At 41.1% G+C, this 18003-nt stretch overlaps 1 pseudogene; it reads left to right on the top strand.

Annotated features, from left to right (window-relative positions):
• LOC109232562 overlaps nucleotides 1-2315 on the top strand; it is a 10606-nt pseudogene extending 8291 nt beyond the window's left edge.

The following is an 18003-nucleotide window of genomic DNA, read 5'->3' as shown; positions in this document are numbered from 1 at the left end:
AACCTCGTGTTTTGACCAAGCGGGCCCGGGGGCGATTTTGGAATTTTTGGGAAGAAAGCTTGGAAATCTATAATTAGGCATTGGGTTTGATTTGTTTAGCATATATTGATATTATAAAGTCCTTATTGTATAGATTTGATTGAGTTGGAGCCGAATTCGAGAGGGAAAGCGGTTGTTGAGGATTGATTTGGCCGTGGAAGTTGAGGTAAGTGTTTGGTTTAACCCTAGCTTGAGGGAATAGGAGTTGAGTCTTGTTTGCTACTTGCTAATTGATCGAGTACGATGTATAGGCATGGTGACGAGTTTCTATACATTGGTGTCTAGCATGACCGTGAGTCCTTATGATGCGATTATCCTGACTTGGTTGTAATTTCCGATTTTGTTTGAGGATTTCTATATGTTGTAAAGGGCATGTGAAAGACAATATGATCATTGGATTTCGAGGAGCATTGGCTCGAGCGATAAAGTGAATTATAAAGTAAGAAATGAAAGAAAGAGGAAGAGTTATTGGTTATTCCCTTGCCGGGGCGTTTTGTTGATTTTGTTGGTTTTTCTCCCTTGCCGGGATATTGAGTTTATCGATATTGTTCCCTTGCCGGGATTTAATTGTTTAACTGTATTCCCTTGCCGGGATTTCCTTCAATACTTGTTTACTTCCTTACCCCTTAATTGTGAATGTTGTTTGGGCGAGGTAGAGTGATAAATATGATAAATGATATGGATCGGGTTGCACGCCGCAACAATGATAAACGATATGGATCGGGTTGCATGCCGCAACGATGATATTTATGGATCGGGTTGCACGCCGCAGCAGTGATAAGATATTTTGCGATCGGGTTGCGCGCCGCAACAATTATTGATACAATGTGTTTATTTTGGGTATTAGTTTCTTGTCCGCTGTAAATTCTGAGCTGCCCTTAGATTGTTATTCTGGATTTACTGTTAATATTGTTATCTCACCACAGCATGCTCCCCCTCCCATATTGCCTACTTGTCTTGTATTTTCGATATATATATATATATATATATAACCGAAAAGGTTTATATGGTAGTCCAGTCTAGCCTCGTCACTACTTCGCCGGGGTTAGGCTAGACACTTACCAGCACATGGGGTCGGTTGTGCTGATGCTACACTCTGTGCTATTTGCACAGGTCCAGGTTTCGAGCAGCAGGAGCAGCATTAGCACGGGAGCAGGCCTTCAGTCCATCGAGATACCGAGGTAGCCTTGCAGGCGTCCGCAGGCCCGGCGTCTCCTCTATCCTTACATTAGACTGTCATCTCATTGTATTCGAGATAAACAGATTTATGTTTCTTTCAAACTTTGTATTTAGTACTCCTTAGATGTTCGTGAGTATGTGACTCCAGTTCTTGGGTAGAGATACATGCTGGGATTCCGTGTTTTATTCAGCTATCTAAATTTGAGACTTTCGCTTATGATCTTAATTCGGTTGCTTTTATTCTAACGCTGCTAATTATCAAAAAGGAATAGGTGTTTAAATGAAAAGTAGTTAAGCTTGGCTTGCCTAGCTCCTATTAGTAGGCGCCATCACGACCCCCTCAAGGGTGGGAAATCCGGGTCGTGACACCTTTCTTCGCGGAGCAACAGACAAATTGTTGGTTTTGTTGTAGGCAATGGGGAATAGGAATGGAGATTGACAACAACGTGAAGAGGGACAAAGTTGAAAACCTTGTAAAAGAGTTAATGACGGAGAAAAAGGCAAAGAGGTGAAGAAAAAGGCATTGGAATGGAAGAAATTGGCTGAGGAAGCTGCTAAAAAACCAGAAGGATCATCTTATGTGAACATAGACAAAATGGTCAGCAAAATTGTCCTCTGCTCCAAACATTAGGCCATAGTACTAATCGATTGTTGTTTAATTTCATCTTATTTCCCTTTGTTGAGATCCTATAAGAATTTCTAATACTTGTTTCCCTTCTTTCAATAGAATGTATGATTAATAAATATACTCTGGCATTCTCAAAGTCTTTTGGTATCCACAGGCCATATCTTGAATATGCTAACTGCATTTATTTGTAAAATACATATAGAAGCACTCCCACATACTTCTCATAAGAAGGAGAGGAAAGAAGAGTATTCATAAACTTGATAGTATTCACGGAACCCTTTTAACGTCAAATACTTAAAGACCACGATCTACACAAGACCGACTAAGTACCACGCCACCACAAATCTAATCATGATTCTCACTTTCACTAGTACTAACATGAAATTAACATCTAGTTGTCGTATTTCTTTTGAACTATCCTTCATCTTTTTTATCTATTTTTCATTGACAGGCAACTTACAGCATGTAGCTGTCATAAATAGCAACATCGTGCTTATTTTTATCAGTTTCGCACTATGAGTCATCTTATGGAAGTTGAATCAGCAATCTGACTTCATTTGGGTGGTACACTACAAGATGCTTTAGTCATTAGCTGCAGAAAACGTTTCTCACTTCCAAATTTTGCTGAAGCTATCAAGATAAGCGGGAGATAATGCCCATGTGTTAGATCAGCAGTCCAAATCATCAAAATAACAAGTACTATTTTGAAAAGAAAAATGTGCCAACTTATCAAATTTGCTTGGATACTTGCCAATAGCCAGCTGTAATTTTTGTGGATCATAAGGCCTGATAACGTATTAGGATAACAAGCAATTCTTCTACCTGAATTTGTGGTTTAGAAGTGGGCAAAACTACGCCCCTAGATCATGTTAGTACAACCAGATTTTGGTTCGGGAATTATTACATCCTTGTTCTATCAATAGACTTTGTGACATATCTAATATAACAAACTATATGAAATGTTTATGCGCCACTACAAAAGTTATGTGTAATTAACAAACGAAAAAGGTCCAAAAATATCCCTGAACTATGGTATATAGCTCACTTTTGTCCTCCGTTAGTAAACTGGGTCAAAAATATCCTCCCCGTTAGCACAATGGACCACTAATGTCCTTCAACCTAACAGCCCTCCGCACAAGCCATTTTAATCATACGTGGCATCCACGTAGCTGTGACATGACAGCCACATAAGCGGGCAGCCTTCTAAATCCGCTCCGAAACCATTTCCAACGATGGCCTGAAACTCAACCATTTTTCAGCCATGAAATGCAACTTTGAAGCACCATTTTCCTCACTTTAGCACCTCCATTTTCACCACCAAAGCAGCCCTCTTCTCTGTAAAAAAACGATCCCCAAAATAGGCGTCGAAACAGCTGTGTTGCTGCTGAAAAGACCAGCCATGAAAGCCACCATTTTCTCCTCCAAAAAGCTACTCACGTCCAGCCCGTTTCAGCCATGAATTTGTGCACTTTCAGCTCTAAAAACTCGGGTGAAAACGCAGCAAACTTCAGTCACAAAACATCACCAAATTCAGCAGCGAAATAGGCATGAAACACCCCAAAAAACGCAGCAAAACAAGCTGGCGAAATCAGCACCATTAAAGCACCAAAAACACCACAAAATGACCCGAAATGGCAGCTAAGAAAGGCTGCTCAACCCCATTCCAAAACTACCAGAAACCAGCCGTAAAACCTCACTTAAAAGTTAAAACCACACAAAAACACGAAGAAAATAACATCCCTTTCTCGCGCAAAAACACCAGCTCCAAAGGTGAGTTTCAGGCCATCGTTGGAAATGGGTTTCGGAGCGGGTTTAAAAGGTTGCCCGCTTATGTGGTTGCCATGTCACAGCTACATGGATGCCACGTAGGATTAAAATGGCTCGTGTGGAGGGCTGTTAGGTTGAAGGACATTAGTGACCCATTGTGCTAACAGTGAGGATATTTTTGGCCCAATTTACTAACGGAGGACAAAAGTGAGCTATATAACATAGTTTAGGGATATTTTTGGACCTTTTCCGATTAACAAATGAAGTCGAATTGCCGATGAGGAGGCAGATTAGTATCCGCTGGGAATAAAAATATATATTAATAAGACAAATAATATTTGGATATTCCTATGATAGAATTTATTATCTTAATTTGGAGCTCATCAACTCTTTAAATTCTTTCTTCTTTCAGAGAGTTAATATTTTTAGAGAACAGAAACCAATGACATTTTCAAACTCGATTCATCAAACTTTAATCTTTTTAGACTGCATGGTTCAAACTCACTCAATCACAGAAGTAACATAAAAGGAATACAAATGAAATAACATGATTACAAGAACGTATTGCTACTAATATTGGCAATCTAAGTTCTTCAATATTGATTTTGTTCTTCAATTATTTCATAACACTCAGAAATAGGGTGTGCATTCAAGAACCAGTTGCCACAGAAATAAATTATTTTAGGAAGACAGAATAGGAGCTATATATTTTTTACTACTGTTATTAATAAGAAGAGATGCCTTTTAAAGGAACACAACTTTTAAGAGAAGACACTTCAAATATTTTTTTTTTTTTTTTGTGTTTAAAGGAAATCCAAAAATAGAAGAAAATGCACAAAAACTAAGAAAAGAGATAGAAATAGATTATAGATCATGGCAAGTCGAAGTGCCACGTAATTTACCTTAGGCCCTGAATATATATATATATTATTAGATATATATATATATATATATATATTATATATATATATTATTATATATATAATATATATATATAGTTCCCTATATTTTTGAGTAAACTCGTTTACAAATTATATAGATATTATTTAAAAGTAAGTTTGAGCTATAAAATAAGATAAAATAAGCGAAAGTGCTGAAAATTACAGCATAAAAGGAGGAATTAGCATATGCCAAAGTAATACTTCCACCATCTCAATTTATGTAATGGCATTTCAACAGAGCAAGAGTTTAAAAGATAAATAAATTTGAATTATGTTCCCGAATAGTAATATTGTTGGAGGACTCTAGTTTTCTAGAGGCAACCAATGGATATAGAAAATTATAAAATCAAAGTAGATCGGTGCATATCCGTGACATTAAAGCAATATCAGTTAAAGCTTATTTTCTTGATTAAAAGTAAACTACAACAATCTACAAGTAACATAAGAAGCTAACCTTGGCCCTATACGTCGATCACTAATTGACAATATGACTATCTCCATGCATCGCAGGACCTGGGCTTGCGTAATCTAAGAAAATAGTGGAACACATAAAGTCAATTCCCCAAAGTCATAAAACAAAAATTACACATAAAATACCATAGGAGGTATCAAGAAAACAGAAATAAAATCTAAGAATGATATATACACCAAAACGATATCTCAGGTAATACCAACATGTAGTATAAATCATAGAAGGCAGTCAAACAAAACTACACAACCGGACTTTAACTAAAGCTTCAATCACATGATATCAAGCCAAAGATCAAACCAATATAATATTGACAAAGAAAAACGGTTGAGAAAGTAATAGATTTGTAGCTAAACTCATTCTTTTTATTATTAAGGTTCTTTCATGTATGTGCATTTCTATTTTAAGTAGGTTTTTATTTGTTCACTTGATTATGAATAGGAGTGTTAGTTTACCGATATCATAGGAATGAGTTTTTTTTAAATATGATATAGTGATAATGATATAAGGAACTAAACTTATAGAAAAGAGAGAATGAAAATTGCACCCTAAACGAACACAAAAGGAACAATGAGAAAAAGAGATACCGTAATTAAAAAGACAAAATCTAAAGAATCCTAAAACTAAAGAAAATAAAAACCTACGGAAAAGGATCCAAGAATCCTAACACTAAAGGAAACAAGAACCAAAGGAAAAAAGAACTCGTAAGGCAAGAATTCCAAAATCCAAATGTCTTTGCGGTTTTTGGATTGCCCTCTTCTCCTTGACTTTGATCTGCCACGACTATAACTTTGTCCTCTTTGGCTGCTCTCCCTCTGCTTTCGGTATTAAAAGCAGATCCTGGGGAATCACTTGGTTCTCTCCAGCGAATATCTTTGCTTAGAACCAAGTCTCTAATATCATCCAATTTGAGTTTGGTACTTCCCGCTGAACTGCTAACTACAGTTACTATTGCAGACCAACTCTCCGGTAGAGATGATAGTAGAATCAACGCCCCGACTTCGTCATCGAATGTTATATGAACAGAACTCAACCGAGTTAATATTTCATTAAACTCATTGATATGTTCCGTAACAGATCTACCTTCTGTCATCTTTAAGTTGAACAATTGACGCATCAAATAGACTTTATTTGAAGTAGATGGCTTCTCAACATATTTGATAACGCCTTCATCAGGTCTGCAGTGGTCTTCTCATTAATGATGTTAAATGCCACATTTCGTGTTAGTGTCAAACGAATCACACCAAGAGTTTGGCGATCTAATAGATCCCAATCCATTTTTGCCATATTCTCTGGTTTTACGCCGGTCAGAGGAAAGTGTATTTTTTTTGGTACAAATAATCTTTTATTTGCATTTTTTAGAATTCAAAATCTTTGCTATTGAACTTATCAATCTTCACTTTTCCTTCTTCCGACGTCATTTTGCACATACACAAAAATTATGTGAATAGTATTTACTATTAGTGAATACTTCACTATTTATAAATAGTACTTTACTATTGTGAATAGTGACCAATAGTTTTGCACCATTCCTGTGAATAGTAACTTGCACCAACACTATATTTTTTTCTACTAGAATAATGTTGTCTGTTATCTGATACCAGTTGTTGGGAAGCGTGTTGGATTAAATGAAGGATATAGTAATTTCAATAGAAAAATAATAAAAACTCTCAAAACAAGACAAGACAAGATTTACGTGGTTCGACAATTTTTGCCTACTCCACGGCCACACAAAGAATAGCTCTTTATTGACGTTGAGAGAGAAAGAACAATTCTTGTGTGGGATGGTTTTACAATGGAGGAAAGAGATGCCTTTTTTAGGCAAATATCAGAATATGAACACTGCTTCTTTTCTTGCATGCGCCGATATCAATTCACACATTTTCTTCTTTCCTCACACTGTGGATTTTGCTGCTGCTGACTTTTGGTGCAGGATACGTTTCCTTCTTTGCCTTTTGCATATTTTTGTCTATCTTCATTAAATATTTCTTGGACTTTTTCTTTTTCTTTCACTATTCATTTAACATATGGGTTTGTTCCTTTCAGAAAGGTTTTTCTATTGTAATTGTTGTGGTGAAAGTAGTGAAATAAACTTTTAGTATGTCACGATCCGAAATTCTCATCCTCGGGACCGTGATGGCGCCTAACATCACACTTGCTAGGCAAGCCAACGTTACAGTGTTATTAATCAATTTCCTTTACGTTTCAATGACTTAAGAGTAAGCAAACTAAAACAGGTAGAAATAATTGCGGAAGTAAGTAAACAGCCTCTGTGTATATATATATATATACTATTACCAATATTATAGCTATTATTGCCCAGAATCCGGTGTTACAACTCACGAACATACTAGGATTTTCTACAAACATCAGTCTGAAAGAAATTACAACTATTTTGAAAAGAAATAAACAGTAATGTAGAAATGTAGAAGGGGGCGTCAGGGCCTGCGGACGCCAGCAGGACTACCTTGGATCTCCAAATTGTGAACCTGCAGCCAATCCCTCAATCAGCCACTACCTGCTCTAAAATCTGCACAGAAAGTGCAGAGTGCAGTATCAGAACAACCGACCCCATGTACTGGTAAGTGTCGAGCCTAACCTCGATTGGTTTTGGAATTCGGACCCGCTTGGTCCAAACCCGAAATTCGGACCAAAAGCCGATTAGCCATTCATATCCGAGCCTGGATATACGATTGGTTTTGGAATTCCACCTCAATTTGAGGTCTAAATCCCCAAATTTCGAAATCCCTAGTTTCTACCCAAAAATCTCCAATTCCACCATGAAAACCTTAGATTCTAGGTTGAAATCTTGTAAATAAAGTGAAAGATTGAAAGAAATGAGTGAAGAATCACTTACCTATGATTTGGGGAAGAAATGGCCTTGAAGAAATCGCCTCTAGGGTTCTTGGATTTGAATTTTGGAAGATTGGGAGAAAAATCCCGTCCAAGTCTCTTTTCATCAGCTGCAGATGTCGCATTTGCGACCTGAGCTTCGCAAATGCGAAGCTCCCAAATGCGAAGGGGCTGTCGTAATTGCGAAGCCCTTCACATTCCTGCTCCTTTCGCAAATGCGAGGAAAGTATCGCAATTGCGATCACTGAACCTCGCAAATGCGAGTAAAAGATCGCATTTGCAATCCATGCCCCTCCCAGACTCCCTTCGCAAATGCGAAGGTAACCTCCCAAATGCGAGAACCACTGGCCCAGCTCCTCTTCGCATTTGCGATGAGAGCCTCGCAAATGTGGAACCTGCAGGGTTCGCAATTGCAATGCATGTTCTCGCAAATGCGAGATTAGAGGCCTGCAACAAGATCAGTTATACCAGCCAAATTTCCTAAGTTCGAAACACCCCGTAGCCTATCCGAAACTCACCGGAGCCCTCGGGGCTCCAAACCAAACATACACACAAGTCTTAAAACATCATAAGAACTTGCTCGTGCGATCTAATCACCAAAATAACACCTAGAATTACGAATTTAGCACCAAATCGCATGAAATTCTTAAGAACACTTGAAATTCCTATTTTCTCAACCGGATGCCCGAATCATGTCAAATCAACTCCGATTTTTACCAAATTTCACAGACATGACTTAAATAATATATAAAAACGTGGCTGGGCTCCAGAACCAAAATACGGGCCCGATACCAATGAGATCACACATTAGTCAAATTCTTTAAACCATTAGATTTTCATACTTACAATTTTTAACAAAAATCGGGCTAGGGAGCTCTGAATCTGATTCTGGGCATACACCCAGGTCCCATATTTCAATATGGACCCACTAGGATTGTCAAAGTACGAGTCCGGATCCATTTACTCAAAACGTTGACCGAAGTCAACTAATCAACTTTTAAAGGTAAAAATTATTATTTTTCTCAACTTTCCACATAAAAGCTTTTCGAAAACAGGCTCGGACTGCGCACACAAATCAAGGAGGGATAAAATGAGGTTTTAAGGCCTCGGAACACGGAATCGAGTTCTAAAACATAAGATGACCTTTTGGGTCATCACATTCTCCACCTGTAAAACCACCATTCGTCCTCGAACGGACATAGAAAAGTACCTGAGCTGGGAAAAAGGTGGGGATATCTACTCCACATGTCGGACTCAGACTCCCAGGTAGCTGCCTCAATAGGCTGACCTCTCCACTGCACTCGAATTGAAGGATAACTCTTCGATCTCAACTGAAGAACCTGCTGGTCTAGAATAGCTACCGCCTCCTCCTCGTAGGTCAAATCCTTGTCCAACTGGACAGTGCTGAAATCTAACACGTGGGATGGATCACCGTGATACTTCCGAAGCATGGACACATGGAATACTAGATGTACCGCTGATAAGCCCGGTGGCAACGCAAGTCTGTAGGCCACCTCTCCCACTCGCTCAAGGATCTCAAAAGGCCCGATATACCTAGGGCTTAACTTGCCCTTCTTCCCAAACCTAATAACACCCTTTATGGGTGATACCCGAAGCAACACTCTCTCTCCGACCATGAATGCCACATCACGAACCTTACGGTCGGGATAACTCTTCTGCCTGGACTGAGCTGTACGAAGTCTATCCTGAATGATCTTAACCTTATCCAAGGCATCCCATACCAAATCTGTACCCAATAATCGAGCCTCCCCCAGCTCAAACCACCCAACCGACAATCGATACCGGCTACCATATAATGCCTCATTGGGAGTCATCTGGATGCTCGACTGATAGCTGCTGTTGTAGGCAAATTCCGCTAACGGCAAGAACTGATCCCAAGAACCTCCAATGTCAATAACACAGGCGCGGAGCATATCCTCCAAGATCTGAATAGTACGCTTCGATTGTCCGTCCGTTTGAGGATGAAATGTTGTGCTCAATTCGACCCGCGTACCCAACTCACGTTGTACTGCCCTCCAGAAATGCGAGGTAAACTGCATACCTCGATCAGAAATGATAGACACGGGCACCCCGTGAAGACGAACGATCTCACGGATATAAATCTCTACCAACCGCTCCGAAGAATAGGAAATCGCCACATGAATGAAATGCGCTATTTTGGTCAGTCTATCCACAATAACCCAAACTGCATTTAACTTCCTCTGAGTCCGTGGGAGTCTAACAACGAAAACCATAATGATACGCTCCCACTTCCACTTCCACTCAGGAATCTCTATCTTCTGGAGCAAACCACCAGGTCTCTGATACTCGTACTTTACTTGCTGACAATTTAGACACCGCGCTACATATGCAATAATATCCTTCTTCATCCTCTTCCACCAATAATGTTGCTGCAAGTCCTGATACATCTTGGCGGCGCCCGGATGAATAGAATACCGGGAACTATGAGCCTCCTTTAGAATCAACTCACGAAGTCCATCCACATTAGGCTCACAAACACGACCCTGCATCCTCAAAACTCTAGCACCTCCAACCGTAACCTGCTTGGCATCTCCGTGACGCACTGTGTCCCTAAGGACAAGCAAATGAGGGTCATTATACTACCGCTCCCTGATACGCTCAAACAAGGAAGACCGAGCGACTGTGCAAGCTAAAACATGACTAGGCTCAGAAACATCCAACCTCACAAACTGATTGGCTAGGGTCTGAACATCTAATGCAAGCGGTCTCTCACCGACTAGAGTGTACGCAAGGCTGCCCATACTAGCTGACTTCCTACTCAAAGCATCGGCCACCACATTGGCTTTCCCGGGATGATACAAGATGGTGATATCATAGTCTTTAAATAGTTCCAACCACCTTCTCTACCTCAAAATGAGCTCCTTTTGCTTGAACAAATACTGCAAACTCTTATGATCCGTGAATATCTCACACGACACGCCATATAGATAGTGCCTCCAAATCTTTAGCGCGTGAATAACGACTGCCAGCTTAAAGTCATGAACAGGATAATTCTTCTCGTGAACCTTTAGCTGTCGTGAAGCATATGCAATAACCTTGTCACCCTGCATCAATACCGCACCAAGTCCAATACGAGATACGTCACCATATACTGTATAGGATCCTGAACCTGTGGGTAACACCAATACCGATGCCGTAGTCAAAGCTGTCTTGAGCATCTAAAAGCTCACTTCACACTCATCTGACCATCTGAACAAGGCGCCCTTTTGAGTCAACCTGGTCAACGGGGCTGCTATAGATGAAAACCCCTCTACAAACTGACGGTAATAACCCGCCAAGCCCAAGAAACTCCGGATCTCTGTAGCTCATGTAGGTCTAGGACAATTCTGAACGGCCTCAATATTCTTAGGATCCACCTGAATACCCTCTGACGATACAATGTGACCAAGAAAGCAACTGAACTCAACCAAAACTCGCATTTTGAAAACTTAGCATATAACTGGCTGTCTCTCAGAGTATAAAGAACAGTCCGAAGATGCTGCTCATGCTCCTCTCGACTCGAGAGTAGATCAAGATATCATCAATAAAAACAATCACAAATGAATCCAGGTAAGGCTAGAACATCCGATTCATCAAATTCATGAATGCTGCTGGGCATTTGTCAGACCAAATGACATCACTAAAAACTCATAATGCCCATATCGAGTCCGAAAAGCTATCTTAGGGACATCGGATGCCCTAATCCTCAACTGATGGTAGCCAGACCTCAAATCAATCTTCGAAAACATTTTGTAACCTTGAAGTTGATCAAATAAGTCATCAATCCTCGGCAATGGATACTTGTTCTTGATGGTGACTTTGTTCAGCTGCCGATAGTCTATGCACATCCTCATCAACCCATCCTTCTTCTTTACAAACAACACCGGCGCACCCCAGGGCGAATACTAGGTCTAATAAATCCCTTATCAAGTAAATCTTGCAACTGCTCCTTCAATTCTTTCAACTCTGGTGGGGCCATATGTTATGGCGGAATAGAAATGGACTGAGTACCCGGAGCCAAATCAATGCAAAAGTCAATATCCCTATCGGGTGGCATCCCCAGCAAGTTTGCAGGAAATACATCTGGAAACTTCCGAACAACTGGTACAGAATCCATGGAAGGAACCTCCACACTAGAATCACGAACATAAGCCAAATAACCCAAACACCCCATCTCGACCATACGTCGAGCCTTCACATAAGAGATAACCATGCGGGTAGAATGACCAGGAGTCCCTCTCCATTCTAATCGAGGCAACCCTGGCAAGGCTAAGGTCACGGTATTGGTGCGACAGTCCAATATAGCATGATAAGGTCACATCCAATCCATCCCCAAAATGACATCAAAATCGACCATATCGAGAAGCAGGAGATTTACGCTAGTCTCAAGACCCCCAATCATAACCACACACGAGTGATAGACACGATCTACAACAATAGAAACCCCCACCGGTGTGGACACATACACGGGAGCACTCAAAGATTCACGAGGCACAACCAAATATGAAGCAAACTAAGATAACACATAGGAGTATGTAGACCCTGGATCAAATAGAATTGAAGCATCTCTACAGCAAACTGAAACAGTACCTGTGATAACAACATCGGATGACTCAGCCTCAGGCCTGGCTTGGAAAGCATAAAATCAGGGATGGGCCCAACCACTCTGAACCATATCCTTAGGACGGCCTCCTACTGGCTGGCCTCCACCTCTAGCGGCCTGACCTCTACCACTGCACCCCTGACCCCTATCTCTAGCTGGCTGAGCGGGCGCTGGCGCACCCGTTGCTGGATCACGAGAACCCTGGTGCTGTGGCAGAATGCCTAATAATCTTGGACAGGTCCTCCGGATATGCCTATAATCACCACACTCGAAACATCCATCCTGATATTGTGGCTGCGGAAACTGAGAATGGCCCGGTCGAGCAGACTGACCGCGATAATAACTTTGAAGAGTAGGTGCTGATCGGAGCTGGTGGTGCACTATAAGCTGGCTGCCCTGAAGAAGGTACATAAGGACCACGAATCCCTGAAGCTCCATGGGATGTCTGAAGTGCTGAATGAAACGGCCTAGGAGGATGGCCCCTACCAAAAGTACCTCTACCTCCAGATGAGGGCCCAGTGAATCCACCAGAGTGACGCGACCTCTTATCAGACCCCTGACCACTCCCCTGAGATAGAACCATCTCAACTCGTCTGGCCACATTGGCTGCATCCTGGAAAGAAATCTCACTACCAGTCTCCTTAGCCATTTGCAATCTGATAGGCTGAGCAATTCCCTCAATAAACCTCCTCACCCTCTCTCTCTTTCTCGGTAGGAAGTATAAGAAGAGCACGACGGGCTAAATCAATAAAGCGGGTCTCGTACTGAGTGACAGACATACTGCCCCTGCTGGAGACGCTCGAACTGCCTGTGATAGTCCTCTCTCAGAGTAACAGGAAGGAACTTCTCGAGAAATATCTGAGAGAACTGGTCCCAAGTCAAAGCAGGCGACCCAACCAGTCTAGTTAACACAAAATCATTCTACCATCTCTTGGCGGACCCTATCATCTGGAACGCAGCAAAATCGACCCCATTGGTCTCCATTATCCCCATGTTTCGCAGCACCTCATGGCAGCGGTCAAGATAATCCTGTGGGTCCATAGAAGCTGCCCCACTGTAATGAACTGGAAAGAGCTTGGTGAACTTGTCCAATCTCAACAAGGCCTCAGAAGACATAGCTGACCCACTAGCGGCTTGTGCCACAATAACTGGCTGAACTACTCCAACTGGCTGAGCTGCCGGAGTCTGAAACTGAGGAGCCATCTGCTCCGGAGTGTGGGTAGTGGGAGTCTGTGCTCCTCCCCCAGCCTGAGAGACGGCTGGTGCTACAAGGAATGTGCCGGCCTGAGCAACACTCTCTATAAGGCTCACTAGACGGACCAAAGCATCCTGAAGTACCGGGGTGGCAATGAACCCCTCTAGGACGTGAGCTGGTCCTGTTGGAACGGTCTGGGCTGGAGCCTCCTCATCAAACTCTACTTGAGGCTCCGCCGCTGGTGCTGCTGCTCGAGCTCTAGGCTGAGCCCTTCCCCTGCCTCAGCCCCTAGCACGGCCTCGGCCTCGTCCTCTGCCCCTCGTAGGAGCTGCAACTAGGGGCTCTGGCTGCTGCTAAGTTGATGAAGCGGTACGTGTCCTCGCCATCTGTGAAGGAACCAAAGTATAGAGTTCAATTAGCGTTGGAAGATCAAATCGCACGACAGAAAAGAATAGAAGTGAAAATTGTTCCTAAACTCGGTTGCCTCTGGGGATAAGCATAGACGTCTCCGTACCGATCCCTCAGACTCTACCAAGCTTGTTCGTGAATTGTGAAACCTAGGACACCTAGTGCTCTGATACCAACTTGTCACAATCTGAAATTCCCACCCTCGGGACCGTGATGGCGCCTAACAACACACTTGCTAGGCAAGCCAATGTTAGAGTGTTATTAACCACTTTCCTTTACGTTTCAATGATTTAAGAGTAAGCAAACTAAAACAAGTAGAAATAATTGCGGAAGTAAGTAAACAACCTCTGCGTATATATACTATTACCAATATTATAGCTATTATTACCCAGAATCCGGTGTCACAACTCACGAACATACTAGGATTTTCTACAAACATCAGTCTGAAAAAAAGTACAACTGTTTTGAAAAGAAAGAAAACAGTAATGTAGAAATGTAGAAAGGGACGTCAGGGCCTGCGGACGCCAGCGGGACTACCTTGGGTCTCCAAACTGTGAACCTGCAGCCAATTCCTCAATCAGCCACTACCTGCTCCAAAATCTGCACAGAAAGTGCAGAGTACAGTATCAGTACAATCGACCCCATGTACTGGTAAGTGCTGAGCCTAACCTCGAAGAGGTAGTGACGAGGCTACGACGGAGCAATTATGATATAACCTGTATACAGTATGTAATAAAGTGGAAAGAAGTAGGGAACAAAATGAAACAGTAACTTGCAAGGAATGAATACAAAACTCAAGTATCTTATCGGTACCCAGCTATAACTAATCTTTAAGTGAGGCACAAAACTACATATTAACCTACACAGTAGAAGAAAGATACATCAACACATAAACTGATGCGACGCGCATCCCGATCCCACCATATAATCAGTAACAATATGAACATCCACCATTATTACTCCATATCAATCCACCCGTGTTCTTCCTGTTGCGGCGTGCAACCCTATCCCATCGTACAACACCAATTCACCCTTATTACTCCTCAATATATCACCATTATTCCTCCTGTTGGCGGCACGCAACCCGATCCCACCATATAACAACATTTCACCCTTATTCCTCCTCAATATATCACCCTTATTCCGCCTGTTGCGGCACGCAACCCGATCCCACCATATCATTACCAATTACACAGTAAGAACAAAAATTTCACAGTTTAATTCAAAACTCCTCCACAATATTTAAACCTCAAACCAAAGCAAATGGAAAGCTTGTACATTATGAAACTTCACACAATTAATACTACTCAGCGAAACCAATCCAGAATATACCGTAAAACACCGATAAACCAGCTTAAGCCAATAACATGAGACAATGAAAGTACATGATACCTAATACTTTTAACAACGAAAACCAATACCCAACAAGTAGCAGTCAAACATGAAAATATCAGTAAAGCATGTAACAGTTATGGTAAGAAAAAACAATTTAATAAGAACGGGAAGAAAATAGGCAAAACGAATAAGTTGGCGGCGTATAGGTACTCGCCACCTCACCTATACACCAGTCACATGGATTTCACATAGCAATTAAGTCAAGGGTCCCTAATCCTTCGAGTGAAAGTTAGACACAACACTTACCTCGATCCCATGGACAAACTCAAAGCTCAATCACAAGCCTCCGGACCAATAAAATCTAGCAAATTACCAACCAAACGATTCAATTTAAGCCTAGGAACTACCCACGATAGCAAGGAATTCAATTTAGGCCATTTTGGAAAGAAGTCAACAAAAGTCAACACCCGGGCCCGCTTGGTCCAAATCCAAATTCGGACCAAAACCCGATTACCCATTCACCCCCGATCCCGGATATACGATTGGTTTTGGAATCCGACCTTAATTTGAGGTCTAAATCCCTAGTTTCTTCCCAAAAATCCCAATTCCACCGTGAAAACCTTAGATTCCAAGTTAAAATCTTGTAAAATAAAGTGAAAGATTGAAAGAAATGGGTTAAGAATCACTTACCTATGATTTGGGGAAGAAATGGCTTTGAAGAAATCGCCTCTACATTTCTCGGGTTTGAAATTTGGAAGAATGGGAGAAAAATCCCGTCCAAGTCTCTTTTCATCAGCTACAGATGTGGCATTTGCGACCGGAGCTTCCCAAAATGCGAAGGGGCTATCACAATTGCAAAGCCCTTCACATTCCTGCTGCTTTTGCAAATGCGAGGAAAGTGTCGCAATTGCGTCTACTGAACCTCGCAAATGCGAGTAAAAGATCGCATTTGCGATCCATGCCCCTCCCAAACTCCCTTCGCAAATACGAAGGTAACCTCGCAAATGCGAGAACCACTGGCCCAGCTCCTCTTCGCATTTGCGATGAGAGCCTCGCAAGTGCGAAACATGCAGGGTTCACAATTGCGATGCCTAATCTCGTAAATGCGAGATCAGAGGCCTGCAACAAGATCACTTATACCAGCAAAATTTCCTAAGTTCAAAACACCCCGTAGCCTATCCGAAAGTTCCCCGAGCCCTCGGGGCTCCAAACAAAACATACACACAAGTCTTAAAATATCATACGAACTTGCTCGTGCGATTAAATCGCAAAAATAACACCTAGAATTACGAATTTAGCACCAAATCACATGAAATTCTTAAGAACACTTGAAATTTCTATTTTCTCAACCGGATACCCGAATCACGTCAAATCAACTCCGATTTTCACCAAATTTCAAAGACATGACTTAAATGTTATATAAAACCTATACCGGGCTCCGAAACCAAAATACGGGCCCGATACCAACGAGATCACACATTAATCAAATTCTTTAAACCATTAGATTTTCAGACTTACAATTTTTAACAAAAATTCATTACTCGGGCTAGGTACCTCAGAATCTGATTCTGGGCATACGCCCAGGTCCCATATTTCAATACGAACCCAGCGGGACTGTCAAAATACGAGTTCGGGTCAGTTTATTCAAAACGTTGACCAAAGTCAACTAAATCAACTTTTAAAGGCAAAAATTATTATTTTTCTCAACTTTCCACATTAAAGCTTTTAGGAAACACGCTCGGACTGCGCACGCAAATCGAGAAGGGATAAAATGAGGTTTTGAATGCCTCGGAATACATAATCGAGCATAAGATGACCTTTTGGGTCATTACATAGTACCACCATTTCTAGCTGCTATCAGTGAATATCTCTATGAATAGCAGGTATAATATAAGTCTCTATCGTGCGGATGAAATTATATCTTTTTAGCTTGACTGAGATCAGCAAATATTCCTATATAAGAATCTGCAAAGACCCTTTCAGATTTTTATTATCATAGAGTACTCAAACATTTGCATACAAGGCTCGGACTGGTGGTAATGTTAGTCATATTTAGGCAGCATCTGGGAGTTCAGTATATTTGAGACTAAATCACTTTACCACTTTTTATTAAACTGTAAAATACTTTTAGTTTCGTGAACTTTTTGCTCAGAAATGTATGTAACAGAATCTCCAAATACAAAATTCGGGCTTAACACTTGGGTGCCAAAGTTTTGAGCTTTTCGCTTGTTTCAACTTAATTCTGTTACCAAACGACAGTTCAGAATTTTATTATTTGCTATTTTTCTAATTTTAGTACAACTAATTATCGTAGATTAAAATAGTATCAGATACTTGCCTAAGTTCATTCTATGAAAATAAGTGATGAGATTGGTACATAAAAGCTTTTATAGATGCCTATGTAATATTTTCTTCAAATGTGACAATATACCTAATCTAATTGTATAACAATCTATAATTTCGCTCAAGTTCAACAAGGAGAATTCTTGTAGTGTCAGCAAATTAACATAAAGCATAGGATTTATATTGCTAATACAGTAAATCAAATAGATTAAATCTCTAAGA

The sequence above is a fragment of the Nicotiana attenuata genome, chromosome 9 (genome assembly GCF_001879085.1).
Source record: "Nicotiana attenuata strain UT chromosome 9, NIATTr2, whole genome shotgun sequence".
NCBI lineage: Eukaryota > Viridiplantae > Streptophyta > Magnoliopsida > Solanales > Solanaceae > Nicotiana > Nicotiana attenuata.
This window is presented reverse-complemented; position numbering and strand designations above follow the sequence as displayed.